Here is an 8,017-nt window from a genome sequence, read left to right as displayed (position 1 = left end):
AAGGAGAGATCGATCACAGTTCGATCGATCTGAGATTTCAGTTCGATCGATCGAACTGGTAACGAAATGTTTTTAAAAATCAAATCTACGATTGTTAGATCGATACCATAGATCGATCTAACACCCTCTCCTTTGTTCCTCACTGCTGCAACTTACTTCCCCACCTCCGGCGAACCTTTTAGCAACTCCATCTCACCTCGAATCTCTCTCCCTCATCTAGGATCTCAAATCTCATCTCTCGGTTTGAGGTAAGATCCGAACCCACCTCTTTTGATTTCAAGCTCAAATTTCATGAATCTATGCTTTAAATGTTAGATCTAAGGTGTCTTGAAGATGAATCTTGCCATTGATGATGTTTTGGAAGCTTTGTATATATGTGTATATATATGTATATATAGGTTTTATATTTCTTGATTTTAACTTCGATTTTGGGGATCACGGGCCATGGAAAATGACCATATTTGTTGATTTGTTGTGTAGAGGGGCCTACAAGCTTGTTTGTGAGGGCCCTCGTGCCATCTACGTCACAGATCTATGACTTTTCGAGTTTCACCTCACAGTTCAATTGATCAAAATTTTTCTCCGATCGACCTGTAACAGATCGATCTCACTTATTCACGATCGATCAAATTTGCATCGATCTCACATTTTTGTGATCGATCGAACTTCACAGATTTGCATTACACATTTCACACACCATCTTTTGTGTTTCATGCTATCTCATACATGCCCAATACCTATGTTTTCCACATTGGATGCATTCCATACTTATACTGTCTAGCATGCTTCACATCGTGTCATTCATTCCTTGTCACTTGCATAGATTCATGTTCCTTATCTGTTTTGTCTATCTTATTTGACATACATGATTCTATCAGTTGTGCTTTAATTCTTTATACCGGCACTGACTTTTTTGTTTTTTTGCAAGTGTTCCTTTTATTTTGTAGGCCATAGCTAGGGTAAAGACTATTGCTTGTGGACATTATCACCGCAGGGCCAGGCGGAGTTTGGACGATGAGGCAGGTCCATCTCACGCCCAGGACCCTATTCAGGAAGAGCCAGTAGAACCCACTCCACCTCAGTCTCCATCTGACAGTCGACTACAGTCTTCAACCGAGGCATCCTCTTCACAAGCTGACGCTGAGGCTGAGCACATACCATCTCCATGACCACCACTAGCTCAACCAGCCCAGCACTTAGACCGGCCATTACCGAGATACTCATGCCTTTGAGTGGTGCACGAGTAGGTCTTTGACATAGACTACTTCTCCCGGTCTGTTCTTACCAGAGCAGCATATGACGATATAGACCGGAGGGGCATCTCAGCCATACTACCCCCTGTCACATACCCAGTGTACCCGAGGTTGGTTTGGATGTTCTTCCAGAACCTCCGACCTGCCTCGAGTAACCTGGCAGAGCTGCGGACTACCATTGACGGCCACCCTATCAGTATCACGGTGGACACTCTTTCTAAATCCTGTCGTTGTCCACACGTCTGCCCTCCCGATCTCCAAGATACCTATCCTACTCTATGGAGGCCATCATATGCAGACATGGCCGTTGCACTCACAAGTCACTATGCCAGTGGCAAGACTTTCGCCACCCGAACTTATCTGCCAGAGAACCTGTGGTTTTTCGATTCGGTGTTATATCGAAATGTTTTCATGGCTGGCTACAAAATATTGAGGCGCGACGACTTTCTGACAGCCTTATACGCCTTCTATATAGGGCACTGGATATCTATTCCTGCGCTCACTTGGAGCGTTATGATGAAGCTGTATGTTGACCATATCAATAAGGCCAAGCCCAAAAGGGCTAAGTATCTCCTATTCGGCCACCTTATTACACAGTTTCTGAGAGACCACCGCTATCCCTTCCAGCCACGGGACCGTACTGAGTTTAGGGCCTGTTCATTCAAGAAGAAGGATTGGGATAAGAACTACCAGGCTCTTATCAAGAGCTTACAGGACGACACTATCGAGGCAGCTGAGGAGTTAGAGAGAGAGGAGATGGAGCAGGTAACGGCAGCAGCAGTAGAGCAGGCAGCGGATGATATACTAGTCAATCCGCCTGCCATGCACATGGATATTGACTTAGAGCAACCCGCAGAGGACCAGGAGCATCACTCTCTGGCTGGGTCGCCCATTCAGGATGAGTAGCAGGCTCAAGATCATCATTCTCCAGCTCCAGCGGTACCTGAGGCTCCAGCACAGACACTCGGCTTTGGAGAGCGCATCCAGGCTTTGGAGGATGCCGTAGTCTCTATCCAAGCAGTCAATGTCTCTATCCGAGCTGATATTACTTCACTCCGTACGGATGTCATAGCTGCATTACATGATCTATCCAGAGACATCCACAGAGCACACCCTGCTCGTCCTACCTTCTCTTTATGATTTCTATATCTTCTTACTCCTCTTATATATCTGCGATATCTGCATATTTTTGATACTGTTATATTATTTTTGCTACTAGTCTGTTGGCCTTGATATCTCACTGGATGTACTGTACTTTACTCTATTTTTCTACTTTATCTATGATCTTTTGGATGTCATATTCTTCTATTGATATATCTGTTTGTGACTGACTCCATCAGGTGTATCCCAGTGACTTCAATGAGAGAGAGTACTGCCCAAAATTTTTAAAACCACCCTTATACCTCTCTCTATTTTCAGTTGTTATCCCATTTACACTTGCATATCTACTGTGCACTGTTATTATCCCTTTTGTTATCTGATGAGTTTTATCCAAGTGCCAAATTTTCAGAACTACAGTTAATCCCAAGTTCGGGGGGGCTATGCCACCTACTTTGGATACTTCTGTCCCGGCTATTTTTTGCTATAGTTGCACTGGTATACTCTTTCCTTTTGTTCTCTTTGCAGATTGAGGACATTGTGCCATTTAAGTTTGGGGGGTAATGGTGTTAATTACAGTATTTGATTTAAATTCAAATTTTTTTTGCATGACTTGTGTATTTGAGGGTTTTTTTTTATGATTGGTCCATAACTAGCTATGATTTTGATCTTTTGAGGACTATACTGCTTAAAATTTAAAAATTGCTTGACTTGAGAGTCCAATACTCCTGGTATGCCTTGTGGATTCCATTTAGGGGTAAATTTTTCGAAAGATTGATATCATGCTTGCACTTGTGGTCCACATTATCCTGATTTTGTGATTGTTTTGAGATTCACTCTAATATTCTACACTATCACAGGCGCACACTAACATTCATTTGTGGGGTACATGCTTTGTTGATTATTGAATTGTTTATATCCCAATTGGGCTAGTAGTGCATTGAAAGCTTTCATTTTGATAAAGGTGGATAACAATCCCTTTTCGCTAAGTAGCCGGGATTCTAGCCTCATCAAGCACTGAACTTCTCGCGTCGAAAGGTGGAGGGCCCAAACTTTAGGTTAATAAATGAACTAAAATAAATAAATAAATAAGTTGCAAAAGTAATAAAAAGTGAGGACTTCTCCCAAAAGGTGAGAAGTGGGAAATGATTAGATAGAGGTTGTCTTGATTTGTAGCCTAGTTGATTTGAGCTTGTAAGTCCTTAGGGGTGTTTGAACACCTAGTGCCCTAAAACCATCTAGTTTGGGAGTCATCGACCTAACGCTCGACCTCATGGATCTCTAGAAAGTTTAATAGATCAACACATTGCACCATGCTTCCATCTTTGATTCTATAAAAAAAATAATAATAATAAATTAAAAAATAAAAAAAATAAAAAAAAATTCGAGTGAAAAGAATAAGCGCACCTAGAACAATAAAACTTTAATAAAAGGTCAACTCTTTGTCGTGATGATCGGTACTAGATTTGTGTGCTAGTTTGAGGGTAAGGATGTGATCATTTCTTTAGTTGGCTAAGATAGCAACATACTTGATGCCGGTTCACTCAAAAAGGATTCTAGAGTTGTTTTGATTTGCATTATCATTTTCTTATTATGTGAAGGACCATACTTGCTTGCTTGATATTGAAATTTTGGGAGATTGCTTGAAAATGTTTAAAAAATTGCATACTTGAGGTATTTTTCTCCCAATACTTGTTTGCAATTTTGGTGCCTCTTTTGAAAGAATGAGCTTAATGTTTGTGGGTATCATTTCTGGAAACCCTCACGACACTTTACTCGTCCACTAGGGGTTCAAAAGGCTTGTCGCATATGCTAAATATAATCGTGTTCACTACGAAAGTGGCGTTATCCATTTATTGCTTTCTCGTTCATAGTTGTATAGTTGTTCATTTCATTCCTTTACTTTCCAGTTCATTGTTAGGGGCTAGCAATATTTAAGTTTGGGGGTGTGATGAGTGCTGAAAAATGCGCATTTAAACCCCTTAAGCTTAGGTATTCTAGAACCTTTATCTATCTTATTTTCCCTCTTTCGATTGATTTTGTATTATTTCCATTAGATTGATCTCCAATTAATTCATCAACAGAGTGGATAAGAATGGTTGAGTGTAGGGTGGTTAATTACATTTGCGTGCTTGTCTTAAAGTTATTCATGAAAGCACTAACCAGAAGGATAATAACTTAACTTTTTATAAAATACTATACCTACCATTCTCAACAATGAAAATAAAATGTTAATAATAAATATAAAACTTATAATAAAAATTTTAATGCATAGGTAATTGTATTTTTTAGTTATGACTTTGTAAGAAATGAAAACAAATTAAGTTAAATTCTTTTAATTACTAAGTTCAATTCTTTTAATTATGTCAAATTACTAAGGCTATATTTGTCTCTCACAATTACTATTATAGAGAGAAATGGTGACTATAGTAAAGAAGTTTATTTATATTTTTAAAGATTTTTATCCTAATATATATATAGTTGGTAATAATAGTATGTAATCGGTAAATTTATATATATGTATCTTGTATATTTAATCTAGGGAAAAGTGTAAAAAAACCTCATTGAACTATTGCATTTTGCAAATAATTCCCTTGAACTAAAAATTATTCCCCTAAACTACTTAATTGTTTCAATTAAGGACAAACCCATTGCAAAAGAATATTTTATCATTTCTCATTAAATTTATCATTTCTTATTAAATTATTTTTATTATCTTTTCTCTTATCTAAATATTAATTATCTTAATTTTGTTATTATTATCAATTTATCATATAAATGAAAGAAAAAACAAAAGATTTGTAACTACCATTTTCTAAAATGATTAACTTATTAATAAAATTTTATTATTTATAATAAAACTTATTATACCCAATTTAAACTTCTTTACCGTAGAAAAAGATCCTTTTTTTTTTTTCCATACAATATATTGACGAAAAATTAATAAATTACGTAAAAAAAAAAAAAATACCTTCTTTTTCTATAATATATTCATGAAAAATTAAAAAAATTATTAAATTGTTTTAAAAATTGTTACTTAAGATTTTTATTTAAACAATTAATTTCAAAACTTAAAGGTAAATTTATACAAATTTAATGGAGAATATGTGATCAAATTAGTATGAATTTTTTCATAATTTATTTCAATAAGAAAAATAGATTAAGTGTAATTCCATAAGAAAGGACATTATGGTTATTTAATAGAATATAATCTATGCATTTGAGCATTTTACAACAAAATGTGTTAGTTCAGGTGGTGTTATGCATAAAATATTGTCTAGGGGGGTTATTTGCAAATTCAAACATAGTTTTTTGCCTCCCCTCCCGCTCCCCTTATAGTTTGTTGATAAAGAATGAAGCAAAGAGTAGTGAGGGTTGGTTTGGTCTAAATAAAATAATTTATGAAGGTAGAAAATGGTAATTCATGGTTCAAATAAGTCAACTAACAAGTCAAAGGACAATAATGTCAATTCAAAGTGACAAGAGACAATTGAGAGTGTCTTTGATAACTTTATCAAATTTGAGGAGTGACATTATTGGGTGTGAGTGTAATTTACCCAAATAGTTTTGTGGACCAATTATGTTAATTCGACTACAATATAAAGGCAAAAATAAAATAAGAACAAACCCTGAAGGCATCAAACATATTACCAAATTCATTTGCAAATTTGGACATATGGAATAGTTGCATGTTTTAAATATTCAATTAAACTTAGTCGCATTTATAAGATTTTATTATTATTTTTTTACTTTTTATTTTTTGCATTGTTACATAACCTGGATTTTTTTTTTCTTAGTTGGTACTCATATACCCATACCTTCATGAAGGCTTGAACCCTGACTTTCTTTTGAGAAATAGGCCCTGATATCGCTAGGTTACTGCAGAAAACAGTACCCCTAAAGTATGCTTACAGTACATAGTACACCCTTCATATGCAAAAAAAACGCCTAAAGTTTCAATTTGGTGCAAATAGGTCCCTCTGACAAATTTAAATTCTAAGTTGACTAAATTACCCTTATTGAACAATTTTATAAAATATATAAAAATAAATAATTTTGTAAAATAACCGAAAATGACACTATGGAAGGATGCCCCTCTCATGCAAAAAACACCTCTAAAGTTTCAATCTGGTGTAAATATATAGGTCTCTCTGACAAATTTAAACCCTAATTAAATTGACTAAATTACCCTTATTGAACCATTTTATAAGATATATAAAAATAAATAATTTTATAAAATGATTGAAAATGACACTATTGGAGGACGCCGACAATGGACAAGTAAAGAAAAAATAAAAAATAAAAATAAAAGTATAAAAGAAAAGTAAAGATAAAAATAAAAAATAAAAAACAAAAATAAAGTGCAAACTAAAGAAACCAAATTTTTCTAAACTCCGAAAACTAGTGCACATTGATATTAGGATTTTTTTTTTTTTTTTTTTTTTAACAATGTTGGTATGAAGAAAAAATAAAGAAAAAAAAATTTTAGTAGAAAAGAGTAAATTGGAATTTCAAAAAATTTAAATCTATTTTACAAATTCTCAAAGTTAAAAAAAAAAAATAATGTTTAGAGATATATATAGAGAAAAATGTTTTTTTTTAAATATAAGGTAATGTGCATATAACACCTTCATACTATGAGATTAGTAGCATATATACTTCCTTGGATATTTTCGGAAGAGTGACGGGACAAAACGGATATTACAACACTAATTTATGTTAGAAGAAATATTTTTGCATAATGTAAAAAGATTAGGGATGTTTTTTACATACTTTTTCAAATAGAGGATAGAAATATTATGCAAAGTAGACTTTATGAGTATTTTATGCACTTGTCCTTTAAATATTATAATAAGTTTGCTTGTCTATTTACATAATATATAGTCAATTAATATGATAATACATTACGTGAATAAATTATCTATATTCAATAAATAAACACTTGGAAGACACTCTCGCTTCGATTTTTCAATTTTTTATTTTTAAATTTCATTCATAAATAGTAATTTTGTGATATGCTTCATAATCTTCTTGGTAATTTTTATTTGTATTATATTTTTTTTATTTAATTCTCGCATGTTACATATAGTATGAATTATAACTTTTTTCATCCTTAAATCTTTTTTTATTCTTTAATTTAGTAAGAACTGTAGTTACGAAGGTAACAATAGCGAATTAGAATTCGCAATAAGGTCACTCTATTTGTGTTCAGTTGTCTTCAAAAAATTAAATAAAAATGACTAAAATTGATTTAAAATATATTTTATTAAATTATGTTGTAAAAAATTACGTATTGACATATTTTAGATCTATCATGCTGTGTTAAAAAACAAAATGCATAATAATCAATTTCGATAGGTTACATATGTGTCTCGATTGATTGGTGTCAACATCTACGCTCAAGTCTACCATATTCATAATCGGGTGTCCCACATATATTCTATCGAATACGTATCAAACACTGTCACGAGAGAGAATTCCTGTCCTAATTTATGCCACTCGTTTGTACTAGATCACCAGTTACACTATGCTTCTGAGTTTTGTGTCGTTTGTACTAGATCACCAGTTACACTATGCTTCTGAGTTTTGTTTAAGCGCAAGAAGGGCCAAAAAAAAAAAATCAAAAAAATCAGAAGATCACCGCAATTGATCTGAAATAAGTGAGA

The sequence above is a fragment of the Cornus florida genome, unplaced genomic scaffold (genome assembly GCF_030987335.1).
Source record: "Cornus florida cultivar Cherokee Brave unplaced genomic scaffold, ASM3098733v1 CherokeeBrave_3.0.0_Hap2_Chr10, whole genome shotgun sequence".
Classification (NCBI taxonomy): Eukaryota; Viridiplantae; Streptophyta; class Magnoliopsida; order Cornales; family Cornaceae; genus Cornus; species Cornus florida.
This window is presented reverse-complemented; position numbering follows the sequence as displayed.